This window comes from Chiloscyllium punctatum, chromosome 31 (assembly GCF_047496795.1).
Source record: "Chiloscyllium punctatum isolate Juve2018m chromosome 31, sChiPun1.3, whole genome shotgun sequence".
Classification (NCBI taxonomy): Eukaryota; Metazoa; Chordata; class Chondrichthyes; order Orectolobiformes; family Hemiscylliidae; genus Chiloscyllium; species Chiloscyllium punctatum.
In genome coordinates this window covers 5,770,643-5,788,746 of record NC_092769.1, presented here as the reverse complement: position 1 = coordinate 5,788,746, position 18,104 = coordinate 5,770,643, and positions in this window count along the sequence as shown.

The window sequence follows — 18,104 nt, the reverse complement described above, 5'->3', positions numbered from 1 at the left end:
CTCTCTGTCGTGAAAACTTTCTACTACTCTAAATTCATCTTTCCTACTTTGTCTCGTTCAGAGGCTCTTCATACCAGAAATATTCCAAGCATTCGTTTCAATGAGATCAATACACTCCACCTGATAGTCTGGCTCGTGATGTGGAAACCACTGTGCCACTGTATTCCGACTGCTGTGAACCATTTGTACTTCAAGTTATTTGAAAATGTCCTTTATAACAGATATGTGAGTAAATTTTAGAAATCATTGATCAAAGGGACATTTTTTTTGGATTCAAGGAAGATCCATAGTGATATTTTGAAAATGTTTGGAGCTGTGATTGCTTATATTTTTAACTAAGACATTGGCATACAGTGCACAACTTCACAATTTGCTGTAACATGAAATTCGTAACCACTGTGAACCTGGAAGGTGATGGTTCAGAATTTAACAAGGACCTAACAAGGTTCGTGAATGGACCAACGAATGATTCATGAAATTTAACAAAGGCATTTCTGAAATGATTAATTTAGCTAGGATGAATGTAGAGACACAAATTCACATCTCTGTTTGCATTTCAATATACTATAAATCACTTTTCTATTATATCCTAAAATACTTGCGTCTTCGTTCATATTTAATAAACTCTATCTTGTTCCGGTGTTATGATAGTTTCTTTATTTACTTCACTCAAGACTGTATGCTGTATTCTTGCCTCAGTATTGACCAAACTCAGTTTGGTGCCAGCTTATATCACTTGAGCTGCTTTTTCAGGAAGTGAATCTCTCCACCTGTTATGTCAAAATAATCTGTTCATGCTTAGTTTGAAATTAATCCTGTTAATATCATCCCAAATTCAGGCTCGGTTATTTTGTATTTATTCATTGGAAATGAACAGAATATGACTGATCTGTTCTTGGTGGAGTGGGAGAGGGAGTTAAAGTGTTCAGCCACGGGGCCGTGGGGTTGGTTTGCACGGGTGTCCCAGAGATGATCTCTGAAATGATCAGCAAGTTAGTGTCCGGTCTCCCAGATGTCGAGGAGACCATGTCAGGTGGAACAGACACAGCAGATGACATTTGTTGAAGTATAAATAAATTTCTCTGGATCATTTGGGGCCTTGTCGGAGGTGAGGGGGAGGTGTGGGCGCAGATTTTGCACTTCCTGTGGTGGCAAAGGAAGGTGATAGGGGTGGGAAGTGGGCTGGTGGAGGGGCATGGACCTGACGAGGGAGTCGCAGAGCGAAAGGTGCCACCAGAATGCAGATAGGGTTAGGGAGCGAAATATACCCGAGTGATGGGGTCTGTTTACAGGCGGTGGAAGCAGCGGAGGATGATATGATGTATGCAAGGTCGGTGCATTGGAAGTTGAGGACCAGGAGGGCTCCCTGTTGAGGTTGGAGGAACGGGGTTCAAGGGCATCGTCGACAACGTGGGAGGGGAAATTGCAATTTTTGAAAAAGGAGGTTATCTGGGATGTTTTATGGTGGAACTGGTCCTCCTGGGAGCAGGTGCGGTGGAGGCAGAGGAATTGACAATAAAGGGATGGCATTTTTACGGGAGGTCAGGTGGGAGGAGTGTAGTCCAGGTAGCTGTGGGAGTCAGAAGGCTTGTAGTAAATGTTTAGTTGGTCACTGGAGATAGAGGTGGAGATGTCTAGGAAAGGGAGGGAGGTGTCCTAGATGGTCCCTCTGAAGTTTAGGTCAGGGTGGAAGGTCTTATTAAAGTTGATGAACTGTTCAACCTCCTAGTGGTAGCATGAGGTGGCATTGATACAGTCATCAATGTAGCGGTGGTAAAGGTGGGCAATGGTACCAGTGTAGCTGTGCAAGATTGACTGTTCCACATATCTGACGAAGAGGCAGGCATAGCTGGGGTCTTTCCAGGTGTCCATGGCTACCCCTTTGGTTTGGAGGAAGTGGGAGGATTGAAAGGAAATGTACTTGAGGTTGAGCATGTACTGCTTGGGTTGGCGTCACAGGAAGAAACGGAGATCTTCGAGGCCTACATCATGGCGTTTGGATGTGAACAGGGCCTGGACATTCTGTTCATTCTGGGGCTTATCAATTGCTTGCAGTTATTATGGAACTGCAAGGACAATGACTGGGAACTCGGAGAAACCAATGATTAGGTCTTCTGCTTGAAGCAAATTTTGACCAGAACATTTAAACACCCCAAAGCTCGCTGTAGGAAATGCCAGTGCTGCAACTTTTAATAATATTTGAAACTTTGTTAAAAATAGGAATTTTTAGTCATAGTTTCTGAAATAATCAAGAAAATAATTAACCGTTAGAACAAGCTCATTCAAAGAGAGAGGATTTGCAAAGTTTGAATCCATACAGTGCTGTGGTTTATTTGAATTCAATGTCGGTCAGAGTTAGATACTGACAAGGTGATCTCTCCATATATTGATTCTGTTAATCTGACAGACCGACATACCTGTCTGTACAAAACTGTATTATTTGTTTAGTTGATCAAAATTTAGGAAACAGATCAAACAGAATGTATTCGGCTGGGGAGGTGATGGATACAGAAGGCAGAATCAAAAACTGGGAACATTAAATCTGAAGAGAGAGTAACAAGGTGTACAAGATCAAAGACATGACAAGGTGCATGTCGATATGTTCCAGATGTTAGTGAATCGAATGAGATTGTTCGATGGTCGAGAGACGAGTCCAATGACGTCCTGGAATCAGACCATGAAACAGAGATCGAAATGTCGATTTGCAAATGTCACTTCGATGTGATCGCTTCACACTCTGTGTCCTGATATAGGCCACATTGACAGATGTTTCCGCCAGATTGCATCCCCTGGGTTTATTTTCTGATCAGAAGTGAGATGTGTGGCTTGCTGCTGGCACATAGAAACAGGAAGTTGCGCGCCAGCTGAGAATGATCCATCAGGCGCTACTTTCCGTATTATCAGCACAAACAGTCTTCCTACCTCTGAGGGTGAACACACACTGACAGGGTCAAGAACAAGCGGACAGATTGCTGTAGGTCTCAACATTGTATTCAATTCCATTCCCATTTCCCAGAATGAAACAGAAGAGACACAAGATTATTTCAGCTAGAGTAAATTATCTGTCAGAGAGATAAGAAGAGTTACCATCAGGTGAAAGGAGCTAAATGACAATACGTAGTTTCGCTCATAAACCTGTGCTTAAAAGTAGAAGGCTTGAGGGAAGTTAATAAGTAAATCTAAGAGACAGCATCAATTAAAATTTGGGAAAGTAAAGTTTAAGCAATAAAATTCAGCATGGTAACTCTTCTTATCTCTCTGACAGATAATTTACTCTCGCTGAAATAATCTTGTGTCTCTTCTGTTTCATTGTGGAAAATGGGAATGGAATTAAATACAATGTTGAGACCTACAGCAATCTGTCCGTTTGTTCTTGACACTGTGGAAGTGATATCATATCGGAAGTGGTTGATTCTGTTTTCCGGAGAGGCAATAAGATGTGACATCGGGTGTAAAAAGTGGATGTAATGCTTCTTGACTTCAATCAGGTTTTTGACCAGATCTTGCATCTTCAAAAAGGTAAGGGTTCATGGGATCTGGTGCAGTTTGGCAAATGCATCGAAGGTTTATTTGTTGGCAGAAGGTGATGTTTGAAGGTAGTCATTGTGAAGACATCTTGTGTCCAGTGGCTTATTATATGACTTGGTGCTGGATCCTTTGATGTTTGCAGAGTATATGAACGGTCTAGTCAAGAATGGAGCCATTTTGATTAGTAAGTTCAAAGATGAGGTGAAAAACATTTGGTTTTGCAATTAGTGAGGAGGAAAGCCAGTGTGACATCGATGACCTTGCCTGTCGGAGAGAAGATTTGAAAACAGAACATTATATCCTAAAGTCTGTGAAGTAAAGCATTTTCGAGACTAACAATTTAAGTGAATATATGATGTATTGTTGGAATCTACAAAATACAAAGGATAAGCGATCTTCAGGAATCCTGAAGAAGGGCTCATACCCGAAACGTCAATTCTCCTGCTCCTTGGATGCTGCCTGACCTGCTGCGCTTTTCCAGCAACACATTTTCAGCTCTGATCTCCAGCATCTGCAGTCCTCACTATCTCCTCGATATTGTGGCTAGACCATTAATTCAGGAAGCTGGGGTCTGAGCCCACAGTGCTGCCACATCAAGTCGTGAATTAAGGTTGATAATTAAACAACTCATTGAAGGAATAAGCTCCACAAATATTCCCTTGCTCTGCTTTGGAAAGAACAACACATCAGCGCAAAAGTTAAGGCTGAAGCATTCACAGCAACCTTCAGCCAGATGTGCCAATTGTCTGATCCATCTCAGCATCTTCCATAGATCACCAATATTACAGATACCTGTCATCAGGGAATTCGCTTCGCTCCACGTGAACTCAAGACACTGTTGGGCGAGTGGCACTGGTTACTGCAAATGCTATGGAGCCTGACAAAATTCTGGCAATAATACTGATGACTTGTGCTAGCCAAGCACTCCCGGTACAGCTACAACACTGGCATGGACAATCTGGAAAATAGGCCAGGTATGTCCTGGGCACAGAAAACAGGTCAAACCACCCTGGTGAATTACTGCCCCATCAGTCCATGCTCAATCATGAGTTAGGTATCGGAAAGTGCTTTCCACAGTGCTATCAAGCAGTACTAGCTCAGCAATAACCTGCATAAATGTGGGTCATGCAAGGCCTACTCAGCTCATGACTGAATTACAGACTTGATTTAAACATGGACAAAGAACTGAATTCCAGAAATGAGGGGAGAGTGACAGCCCTTCACATTAAAGTCACATTCGACAGAGTGTGATATTATGGAGTCCTAGCAAAACTAGATTCAATGGGTATCAGTTGACAAACTCCCTGCTGCCTGCAGTCAGACCTCCCACATTGGAAGATGGCTCTGCTTGTTAGAGGTCAGTCGTCTCAGCCAAAGCAAATCTCTGTTGGAGTTCCTAAAGAAAGTGTTCTTGGCCCAATCATGTTCCGCTGCTTCAGCAATGACCTTCCCTCCATCAGAAGGTCAGAGGTGAAATGTGCATTGATCTAGCACTTTTTCTGTGACTCCTCAGTCCACATTCAAACGCAACAAAATCTGGACAATATCCAGACTTGAGCTGACAAGTGACAAATAGCATTCACACCACAAAACTGCGAGACAAAGACCATTGACAATAGGAGTGAAGCTAACCAAAACCCCTTGACATTCAATCGTGTTACCTTCACTGAATCCCTCACCATCGACATCCTGGGTTTTATTGTTCATTAGAAATTGAGCTGGACACTCCATATAAATACAATGTTTGTAACAACAGGACAGAGGTGAGGAATACTGCAGCGAGTAACTCACCCTTCTGACTTGCAAAGACAATTGACTATAAGAGACAGAAGTCAGGAGAGTAATAGCACAGCTCACCCCTTGACTGGATAGGAGCACCTTCAACTGCACTCAAGAAGTTAGGCATTGTCCAGGACAAAACATCCTACTTGATCAGCAGCACATCCACAATTGTCTATTGCCTCCATATCTGATGCTTAGTACCAGCCGTATGCTGAAAAATGAGTTGCTGGAAAAGCGCAGCAGGTTAGGCAGCATCCAAGGAGCAGGAGAATCAACGTTTCGGGCATAAGCCCTTCTTCAGGCATACCTGCCATATGCACTATCTAAAATACTGCACTGCAGAAACTTAGCCACTTCCTTAGACAGTACCTTCCCACTACCACTTGCATCTCGATGGACAAGAATAGCAGATACATGGGAACAGCACCACTGTAAGCTCCTCTCGAAACCACTCCTGACATGGAAATATATCATCGATCCTTTACTGTAACTGGGTCAAAATCTGGAACTCCCTTCCTCAGGCCATTTTGGAACATGTTATTTCAGAAAGGCAGCTTTCTGCCATCGTCTGAAGATCACCTACAGACAACTGAAAGCAACCACCGTGTTCCATGAGTCAATAAAAAAAATCATTCAAGCTAACATGACAGTTTGAGAAAGTGGTTGAGGAGGCACTATGGGTATTTAATAAGCAATCAAAAGGTTTGGAGCAAAGTTCCAGAATCAATCTCTACCACGGTAGCTTCAATTCATGAAAGAGTATGAAAAGAAAATGCTGGGGTAATGAATGATAATCACAGACCTCCCAAAGTTTTGAAACATGTTACATGGTTCAGTATTGTCCTTCAGAGGAGGATGTGTGACTTTCCTACCTGGCCTGCCTACCTGTTCAACAAAAAGGCGATGGTTCCTTTCCTGTGCCGAACCTGACTAAGAAAGTGAGGACTGCAGGTGCTGGAGACCAGAGTTGAGAGTGTAGTGCTGGAAAAGCACGGCAGGTCAGGCAGCATCCAAGGAGCAGGAGAATCAACGTTCCAGGCATAACAACTTCATCGGGTATCTTAATGAAGGCCTCATGCCCGAAACCCCGATTCTCCTGTTCCGGATGCTGCCTGACCTGCTGTGCTTTTCCAGCACTACAGTCTCGACTGAGAAGCCATTTGGTTGTAATAAAGCTTAAGAAAGTTCAACCATAATTAGCCGAGCAAGATGGCAGACCTTCAAAAAGGCAGCTGATGACTACCTTCTTGGGATATGTGACTAACTTTTTCATAAGTCAGTGCAGAATTCAAAAATGCAAATTATGGTGAGTCAGGCTGTTCAGACAGAGCCCGGTACACATTTAAGATTGATGATTGGATGCAAAGTCTCCTGTGGTGTTGCTGTGAACAGCAAGAGAGTTCTTACCAGTATTGCACTCCAATATTTGTTCATGAAGTAAAGTGTCAGATTTATTGCATTTCTGTGCTTTCTGTGCATTTCCCACATTAGGATCACAGTGGTGATATCATGAGACCAGGATTCTCGAACTCCAGTTTGATGTTGAATGGCCAGGGTTTGGAATACCATCGTTTGCCCAGGGTGAAATTTGAATTTAAAGAAATCCTGGAATCAGAAAGAAAGCCAAATGGTGACCATGTAGCCCGAGTCAATGGAAAAATACAAAAACAGCTGCTGCACGAATGCCAAGGCATCTGTCACCTTTCCATGGTCTGGCCGACATGAGATTCCAGACCCACTGGGAAGTAATTGACTGTGTTCTGAAGTGGCTTTAGCAAGTTATTCAATGGGCAATTGGGGATAGGGACTCATCGCTGACCCTAACCAGAAAGTAAACGTGTAAAAAAACCTCACAACAACTATATCAATTAAATGTAATTGTTGCGGCAGTTCCTGATGTCATTTCAAGTATTTCATGTGAATGTTCTAACACACACTTTGAGTGATGTTGCACCGTCTAAACGGACTACAATATAAATCATTGGTCATTCAGAGAAGATCAGTTCAACATTTAAGTTTAATTGTAGAATTTTCAGCACTGAATTTTTAACCTAAATAAAAGTTTTCAATCAATAAAATCTGTTGCAATTCGTCTTCATAAATTTGTATTCACTTCTACAAATGGTCAATATTCTTAAAACATACTTGTTTCGATTTGAATCTTACCAACAAATCACTTTGTTCATCTGGCTTTGCTGTCATCATCACTTCCTTGAAGCCAATTAAGCATTTATGTAAATAAACACAGAAATAGAATTCTCAGAATAGATTACAGAACCACAAAACCCTAATTTATATTTCCCCACAAGCACAGCACACGAATTGTGGAAAAAATGCAAATAACTCAATGGATTCCAATACTAATTGATGTGAGGACTTTTTAATACATAAGTTGTATGATTGTTGAATGACAGAGGTATCAGTTGTCATGTTTAGTCAAAAGTCTATAATTCAGAGATACATTGGCACAGCTAATATTTCTGTCTCTATTTTTCTCTCTTCCCCTCCTGCCTTCTCCCCTTTTTTCTTTCTATCTGATGCCGTGTTTTGCCTCTCCACAATCGGACGATGTTTTCCTTAATAACCTGATCCAACACCTCCCCAACATATCCTCTCAGCCACATTCATCCATTTCATTCGAGAGATTTGAGTCCAGATTTTCTCAAAAATCTGTCTGAGTATTGAGTGATCTGGAAATGCTTGATAGGAATGAGGCTGCAAGACTGTGATAGCGTTTTCATTGTATCTCAGCAGTATTATTCTTGGCTGAGGAATGTTTAATGGTTCAGGGCAATGCTTATTTAGACTATAATTAACCTTTACTGCACATCTCATGGAATGTTTAATATTGTAGAGGTCGATTTATTCTGTATCAACTCTGTGTTGTACCTACTCTGGGAGGGTTTTTTTTAGGGAACCCTGGATGCAGCTCTACTCTACGTCTAAACCAAAATATATTTGACATGATTGCATTGGACAGCACAATATAGAGGGAGATTTACCCAGCCCATTACATGAGCTGTACAATCACGGAAAACATTTGATGTAGCCGTGTAAAGGGGCTTGGACTCCTACCCACTGTCTTTCTGGTTTTGAAATGCTTGATACCAGAATAAAAAGGGAACAACACTATGCATCGAAACTTTGTTATACAAGCAGATTATCATCTACAGAAACATACGCAAATCATCTATGAACAACCCTTGCAGTGTTTAATGGATGAGTGCTGAGAGATATGCAATATGTGTCTATTCCATGCAACACATGCCGACAGTGTGCTTGATATGGTTGTTTAAATGTAGTTTTGATTTGTCTTTAACCTTTTCTGTGACAGTCGTGGTTGTGTTTGACAAATATTCAACAGAACTGGAGGACTCTATGACTATAAATGCAGTCACTGCATTCGAGGCAGAATGCAATACCATCAAACAGGAAGAAAGATGATCCCTGTCTTTTTTCATGATGAGGAGAGATTGAAGCAGCTGGGCTTCAAACATGAAATTTAAATGAGGCCGACATAATTCTGAAAAGAGTAACTTAGAGCAAAGGTCAATGATAGGGAAGCAGAAGCAGCTTGTTCAGCCAATGGAGTTTGGTCTTCCAAACAATGACATCATGGCTGAACTGATAATCCTCAGCTCCACTTTCCAGCGTTTTAACTGTAAGCATTGATTCAATTACCAAATCAAAACCTGTCCATTTCAGCCTTCGAAACACTGAATGACCCAACCTCGACAGTCTTCGGTGGAAATGAATTCCACAGATTCACTACATTCTGGGAGACAAAATTCTGTTCTGCCTGAAATTTGTGACCTCTAATTCAGAGATTCTACTCCCTGGTCCGAAACTCTCCCACAAGGGGAAACAACATTTCTGCATTTACACCATCAAGTTTCCTGAAAATAATAGATGTTTCAGAATGTCAGTACTGAATCTTCTATGTTCCATTGAGTATAGGCCCAAATGACTCAATCTCTACTCTCAAGACAGTCCCTGCATTCTCAGGATCAGTCGACTAAACCTCGTGTGGATTGTCTCACATTCCAGTGTACCATTTCTTTGTGATTTGAGTCCAAAGAACAATTCACAGTATTCCAGCTGTGGTAAGAATAGAGGTATTTTTCAGTTTTAACAAAGATTATAGTCATACAGACATCCAGCAAAGAAACATACCATTCGGTCCAACTGCACTGACCAGACATCCCAATCTGACTGAGTACCATTTGCCAAACATTTGGCCTATCTTCCTCTAAATGTTACCTGTTCATACACCCATCCAAGTGCCTTTTAAATGCAGTAATGGAACCCGCCTCCACCACTACCACTGGCAGCTTTAACCATACATACACGTGAAAAGGTTACCCCTCAGGTTCTTTTCAAACGTTTCTCCTCTCACCTTAATCCGCTGTCCTCTAGTTTTGGACTCTCTCACTCGAGGAAAAAGGCCTGGGCTATTCACCATATCAATGCCCCACATGATTTTATAGGTCTTGTTCAGGCCACTCCTCAGCCTCCTTTCCTCTCACTGCAGGGAAGAGAAAAGCCCCAGCCGATTCAGCCTCACCTTATACCTTAAACACTCCAGTTCCAGCATCATTCTTGGAAATCTTTTCCACACCCTCTCAAGTTTCACAAAATCCTTGATAGAAATGGTCAGCAGGATGTGTCTGTAATAATTCTAAATGTGGCCTCACAAAATGTTCCGTACAGCTGAGACATGACATCTCGACTCCTCCACTTAATGTTATGACCGATGAAGGAAAGCATGCCAAACACCATCTTCCCCACTCTGTCTCCCTGCAACTCCACTTTCAAGGAATGATGCATCTGCACCCTTTGGTTTCTTTGCTCAGCAAAACTTCCCAAGCCATTAATTATATAAGTCCTGCCCTGGTTTGCCTGACAAAAATGCAACACCTACATTTATTTAATGAAGCATGGGTTCATGAAAGGCAAGTCATCTTTAACTGATTTATTGGAATTCTTTGAGGTTATAACGAGCATGGTAGACAATGGGGAACTGGTGAATCTGGTGTATCCTGATTTCCAAAAGGCATTCAGCAAGTTGCTGCACAAAAGGCTGCTGCATAAGATAAAGATACACAGTGTTACGGGCAATGCATTAGCATGGACAGAAGAATGGTTAACTAACAGAATGCAAAAATTGGGGATAAATGGGTGTTTTTCTGGTTGACAATCAGTGGCTAGTGATGTGTCTCAGGGATCAGTGTTGAGAATGCAATTGGTTACAATTGTTGGGACTGCAATTGTTTACAATTCAGGTAGATTGCTTCGAGTTAGAGACCAAGTCTAGTGTGTTGTAGTTCGCAGAAGCCACTTAAATGAGTGATAGGGCAAAGTGTGCAGAAGGATATAGACAGGTTAAGGGAGTGGGCAAGGGTCTGGCAGATGGAGTACAATGTTAATAAACGTGAAGTCATCCATTTTGGCAGGAACAATAACAAAGTGGTCTACTTTAAAATGGTGAAAAATTACAGAATGCTGCTGTGCAGGGGGACCTGTGTGTTCTTGTGCATGAAACACAAAAGTATGGTTTGCGAGTACAGCAGCTAATTAGGAAGACAAATGGAATAGTGTCCATCATTGCCAGTGGATAGAGTTTAAAATTAGGAGCTGCAGCTGTATAGGGCGCTGGTGTGGCCACACATGGATTACTCTGTACACTCTTCATCGCCTTACATGAGATGGCACTGGAGTGGGGTTTGCTGAGGAGTTTGACGACGTTGATTCTGGAAATGAGGGGGTTGGCTTATGAGGAGAGATTGAGCAGACTGGGATTATACTCGTTGGAATTCAGAAGAATGTGGGAGGGGATTGTAAAATTATAAATGGGATAGATAAGAGAGAAACAGGGAGGCTCAAAGTTTGTGAGAAGATTTGTAGCTCAGGTGCTCGTTGTTGTGGTTCTGTTCACCGAGCTGGGAACTTGTGTTGCAAATGTTTCACCCCCTCTCTAGGTGACATCCTCAGTGCTTGGGAGCCTCCTGTGAAGCGCTTCTGTGATGTTTTCTCCGGCATTTATAGTGATTTGTATCTGCTGCTTCCGGTTGTCAGTTCCAACTGTCCGCTGCAGTGGCCGGTATATTGGGTCCAGGTCGATGTACTTATTGATTGAATCAGTGGATGAGTGCCATGTCTCGAGGAATTCCCTGGCTGTTCTCTGTTTGGCTTGTCCTATAATAGTAGTGTTGACCCAGTCGAACTCATGTTGCTTGTCATCTGCATGTGTGGCTACTAAGGATAGCTGGTCAAGCCAAAGTCTTCACCCAAAGGGTTGTGAATCTCTGGAATCCTCTGCCTAGTGAAGCAGCTGAGGCTAACCTGCTGAATGTTTTAAAGGTGAAGATAGATTTGTGAAGAGTAAAGGAATGAAGGGTTATCGTGAGGGGTGGGTAAGTGGAGTCTCAGTCCATTGAAAGATGATCCACGATATTATTGAAAGGCAGAGCTGACTCATGGAGTCAGATGGCCTCCTCCTGATTGTATTTCTTATGTTCGGATGTTGTTATGTTCCAACAGACCTCCAATTCAAAAAGTAATGTTCTCTAACTACTAAATAAAAACTGAAAGAACTGTGAATGCTGTGTATCAGAAACAAAAGCAGAAACTGCTGGAAATGCTCAGAAGGTCTGGCAGCATCTCTGGGGTGAAAGGCTCACCAGTTTATGGTTCCCTGGCTTTTCCATCCAACTTTCTTCAATAATGCTGCCCCATTAGTCACTCTCCAGTCTTCTGGCATCTCATCTATGATTATCAACGATACAACTATCTCAGCAAAGTGTCCAGGAATCTCTTCCCTAGCTTCCCACAAAGTTCTGGGAAATACCTAATCAGGTCTCTAGGATTTATTTCCATTTTTCTACTTTAGACGTCTAACACCTCCGTTTCTGTAAAATGAACTCATTTTAAGATCACATTATTTATTTCCCAAGTTTCTTCGCTTCCATGCTCCTGTCTACTGTAAATATTGATGCAATATACTTGCTTAGAGTTTCTGCCATCTCCTGTGGTTCCATGCATGGAAAGCCATGTTGATCTTTAAGGGCTATATTCTCTCCTTAGTTATTCTTTTAACCTTCAAATAATTTTAGAATCTTTTCGGATTCTCCTTCATTCTATTTGCCACAGCAATTTTATGTCCTCTTTTTTACCTCATGATTTCCTGTTTAAGTATACTCCGTCTTCCCTTATACCCTTTTCAGGATTCACTCAATCCCAATTGTCTATATCGGATGAATTCCCCCTTCTTTTTCTGGACAGGAGTTACAATTTCCCTCATCATTGAGCTTTACCCATGCCTTGCCCTTCCCACAAACAGAAACATACCATCACTGAGATCCCATTGTCTCATTCTTAAAGGCCTCCCACTTGTCAGCCGTCCCTTTACCTGTGAATAACCTCCCCCAACCAACTTCTCAAAGTCTAATACCATCGAAACTGGCCAGACTCTAATTTGAAACTTTTCATTTTTAAATCAATTCTATCCTTTCTCATCATTATTATTAAACCAATAGAATTATGATCACTTTCCCTGAAGCGTGCCCCTGTGGACACCTCAGTCACTTGCCCTGTCTTGGTTCCCAACAGAAGGTCAAGTATTGCGAACTGTCTAGTAGGTGCATCCACATATTGAATAACAACATTTTCTTGTACACACTTAACCAATTTCTCCACATTCAAAGATCTTAACACCACCCCAAACTCTGTTTCGAAAGTTAAAATTCACTACCATTATCCATTTTTTCTTACAGATAGCATAATCGCTTGTAAATTTCCCACTAACTATTAGGAGGCCCATTTTACAATCCCAGCAAGGTCATCACCTCTTTCTTATTTTTAAGTTTCATCCATATAACTTCACTGGGCAGTCTCCAAGACATATCCTCTCTACATCCAGCTGTAATGTTCTTTCTAACCAAAAACACCACTCCATCTCCTCTCTTGCTCCTCTGTCTATACATTCTATAGCATCTATATCCTGGAATATTAAGCTGCCAGTCCTGTTCATCCCTGAGCCACATTTCTGTAATGGTAATGATATCCTTGTCCCACATTCCCATCTATGCCCTATGTTCATCTGTCTCACATGTTAGGCCTCTTGCATAAAAGTAAATGCAGTTTAGCAGCCTTCCCTCGCTCTTGCCAAACTGTTATCTGCCTTGACCCCTAGAACTGCTCACCATATCACACCTCAAACATTTCTCTTTTCTCACGATCTTGTTGGTTCCCACCATCCCCCTTACTGGTTTAAAACCTTCAGCATACTGCTAGCAAATTTCCCCACAAGAATATCGGTCCCCTTCCAATTCAGATCCCTCTTATTCAGGTCATTTCTATCCCTGAAGAAATCCCAATGATTGAAAAATGGGAATCCTAACACCTGCAGCAGCTCCTCACCTACACATTAGCTGCTCTATCTGACTGTTCCTAATCTCAATATTCCATTAATTTTTAAACAAATCCCAACATGACATTTGCCATCTTTATTGACAGTTGAAATTAAAAGCTAACTTTTTGTGGTTTGGAGATGCAGACTCCCTGTAGATTTCTGAACACAATTTCTATCTTGCCTGTTAAAATGCATAACTTCACGGTTTATGTCTGTTCTCATTTATTTCATCCACATTACATTATTATGCAAAGCTCCTTGTTCACTCTCTTGTCCTATCTGTATCCCTCCGCAAACTTCTTTTTGGGTCATATTCACCACTTGTCTCCGCTCCAATTTTTGAGTCATTCACAAACTTGCCTACAATATATTCACTTTCCTCATCTAAGTCATCAAAATACTTTGTAATTTTTCTTTGTCCCCAGAACAGATGTTTGTGGTACTCCACAGGTTGACATCCTGTACAATAAAACACTTAAGCAAACTTTTCTGATTGGGATTTCAAAAACCCTCTCTCCATGTTAATACAGTACCTCCAAAGCCAAGGCTCCTTTCTTATTCAGTAATCTTATCCATGGGTGCTATCAAACACATTCAGAAAATCAAAACATATTACAATCACGGTTTCCTCCATTTTCTCCAAGAATTCCGATACTTTTGTCAGGCAAGATTTCCATTTGGTAAAGCCATTCTCAGTTTTCTGCTATGACATCCCTTTTTAAAGACTCCACCATTTTTTTCAATAAATGATGTTAAACTAACTAGCCTCAGTCAATCTTTTGTGTGCCTTAACTTTTTATGAGTGAAGGTGTTGGGTGAAGGATCTACTATCAGCCCTCACTTCCAACTGCTGGAGAAGCACTGTCATTGCATCGACTGTGAAAATCTCAACAAAATGTGTCTATGTTCATTTACTGCGAAAGCAATTCCACAAATGTTCTAGCTCATCACCTTCTGCTGGCGGTCCCAGATTTTACGAAGCAATTCATTGAAAGTCGACAAGGCTAATTAGCATCAAACCAAGATCAATATTTGAGCAGAAATATCTCAATTCCTGGTCACGTATTTTTGTTCATCTCTTTTTCGGACATTAGCTTCGACAATGTGGAATCTGTGTGGGTGGAGCTGTGAAATACCAAGGGACAAAAAACATTAGTGGGTGTCATACAGAGACCCCCAGACTGCAGTTGTCATGTTGGAATAGTATTAAACAGGAAATTAGCCAAGCATGTGACATGGAGACATCGGTGATCATTGGTGATTTTAACCTGCATCTAGATTGGACAAATCAAATTAGCCACAATGTCTAAGAAGGGGAATTCCTGGAGTACATATGGGATGGTTTTCTTAACCAACATGTGGATGAACCAACTAGAGAGCAGGTCATCTTAGACTGGGCACTGTGTAATGAGAAGGGAATCATTGCCAATCCAGCTGCGTGAGATTACTTGGGGATGAGTAACCATGACATGATAAAACTTTTTTATCAAGATGGAAAGTGAGCCAGCCGATTTGGAGACTAGGGTGCTGAATTTTAATAAAGGAAACTATGAAGATATATAAGGCATGAGTTGGCTTTGATAGATTAGTGGAAGTTGCTTAAAGGTGTGACAGGAGATAGGCATTGGCAAATATTCAAAGAAATCATGGGGGAGCTGCAACAACTATTTATTCCTGTCTGGTTGAAAAGCAAAATGGGTAACAGGGCCAATCCATGGCTAATAAAGGAATTTAGATAGTATCCATTTGAAGGAAGAAGCATAGAGATTGGCCAAGAAAAATAATAGGTCTGATGTTTGAGAGCAGTTTCGAATTCAGCAAACAAGGACCAAGGGATTGATTAAGATGGGGAAAACACAGTACAAAAGGAAGTAAGCTTACAGGGAACATGGAGACTGACACTATAAGGTTCTACAGTACGTGAAGAGAAAGAGATTGGTGAAGACAAATGTAGGTCCCTACAGATGGAAATGGGGAAATGTATAACAAAGGACAACGAAACAGCTGAACAATTGTATGCATACTTTAGTTCTGTCTTCACAAAATACAACAGTTTTACAGGAGGTTGGTGAGGCTGCAGTTGGAGGATATGTTCTGTTTTGGTCACCTTGCTCGAGGAAGGAAGTTATTAAACTGGAAAGAATGCAGAAGAAATTTATACGGATGTTGCTCGCACTCAGTGGTCTGAGTTATAAGGAGAGGCTGAACAAGCTCGAACTTCTTTTCTTGGCAGTCCAGGAGACTGAGAGGGAACCTTATAGAACTGTACAAAATTATGAGAGGCATACACTCAGTCTTTTTTGCCAGGGTTGGGGAATCGAGGATTAGATGGCATTAGTTTAAGGTTAGAGGGGAAAAGTACAAAAGGGAACCTGAGGGGCAATTTGATTACACAGAGGCTGGCACGCGTATGCAATGAGCTGCCAGTGGAAGTGGTTGAGGTGGGTACGTTAACAACATTTAACGGCATTTTGACAAATACATGGATAGGAAAGGGTTAGAAGGGTGTGGCCTAAATGCAGGGAAATGGGGCTAGCATGGGTGGACATTTTGGTCAGTGTGGACCAGTTTGGGCTAAACGACCTCTCTCTGTGCTGTAGGACTCTCTGACTCGAAGATACAAATCAAGTACCAGAAATCCTGGAGAATGCAAGATTTAGTGAGAGGGAAGAACTGAAGGAGGTCAATATTAATAGAGAAATGCTGCTGGGAAATTGAGGGGATTGAACCCGATAAATCCTCAGGGCCTGATAAATCTATATCCCAGAGTACTAAGGAAATGGTTCTAGAAATAGTGGATGCTTTGGTTGTCAGGATTCATTAGATTTTGGTACAGCCCTTGCAGATTGAAGGGCTGCTACTGCCACTCCAATACTCAGAAAGAGAGGTACAGAGAAACCAAGGAATTATAGACCAGTGAGCTTCAGATCAGTAGTGGGGAAAATTATCAAATCCTTTATCAAGTACTTTATGGCCGAGCATTGAGAAAGCTGTGGCAAGATCAAACAGAGTCAGCATGGATTTATGGAAGGGAAATCATGCTTGTCAAATCTATTGGAATTCTGTGAAGATGTAACTATTAGAGTCGACAAAGGGGCACTGGTCAATATGGTATATTTGGGCTTTAAGAAAGTTTTTAACAATGTCCCACTTAAGACATCACTGTAAAGTATTAAAGCGCATGGGATTGGGGTAGGTGTACTGAGATAGATAGAAAACAGATCGGTTGAGAGGAAACCGATTAGGGCTTAAGGGGTCCGTTTCAAATTGGCAGCCAGTAGCTTGTGGGGTGCCACAGGGAGCCCAGCTATTAACAATTATTTTAATGATTTGGATGAAGGAATAAAATGTAATATCTCAAGGCTGCAGATGATACCAAGTTGGGTAGGAGGGTGAACTGTGACCAGGATGCAGAAACGCTATGGCATGGCCTGGACAGATTGGGTGAGAGGGCAAATCAATGGCAGATGCAGTTATTCTGGATAAATGTCAGGTTATTCACTTTGGAGACAAAAGTAAGGTGGTGGATTACTACCTGACTGGCTGTAAATTGGGAGAGGAGAGTGTGCTGCAGGGCCTATATGTCCTTGTGCACCAGTCGCTGAAGGTAAGCATGCGAGTGCAGCAGGCAGTAAAGAAGGCAAATGCTATATTGGCCTTCATTGTGAGATGCTTCAAGTACAGGAGCAGGGATGTATTGTTACAGTTATACAGAGCCTTGGTGAGGCCACACCTCAAACAATGTGTGCAGTTTTGGTCTCATTTTCTGAGGAAGGGTGTTCTTGCTTGGAAATAACATACGAGGATAGATTGTCCAGTTTAGGATTGTATTCGCTGGAATTTAAACGAATGGGAGGGGATCTCATTCCAACAGGACAAGACAGGGTAGATACAGGGAGGATGCTCCTGATGGTAGGTGTGTCTAGAATCAGGGGACACAGACTGAAGATTTGGGCTGGATCATTTAGGACAGAGAGGAGGGAGACATTTCTTCACCCAAAGAGTGATGAGCATGTGGAATTCATTATCACAGGAATTAGTTGATGCCAAGACATTGAATGTATTGAAGATGTGGCTCAATATAGCATTTAAGGCAAATGGGTTCAAAGGGGAGTAAACAGGATGAGGTTGTTGAGTTGAACGATAAGCCATGATCATGATAATGTCAGAGCAGGCTCAAAGGCCTGAATGGCCTCCTCCTGCTCCTATCTTCTATGTTTAAGAGGATATTGCCCTGAGAAAACCATGGACAGTATTAGTGCTTCCTCATTTAACTCAAAATATCACTCATCATCCCACCCGAAAAATAATATGGAGACATAACCTCTCAAATTTCAATGATACATCGCCTCCCAAGTGTCAAGATGTGATGATTGAAGGGCAG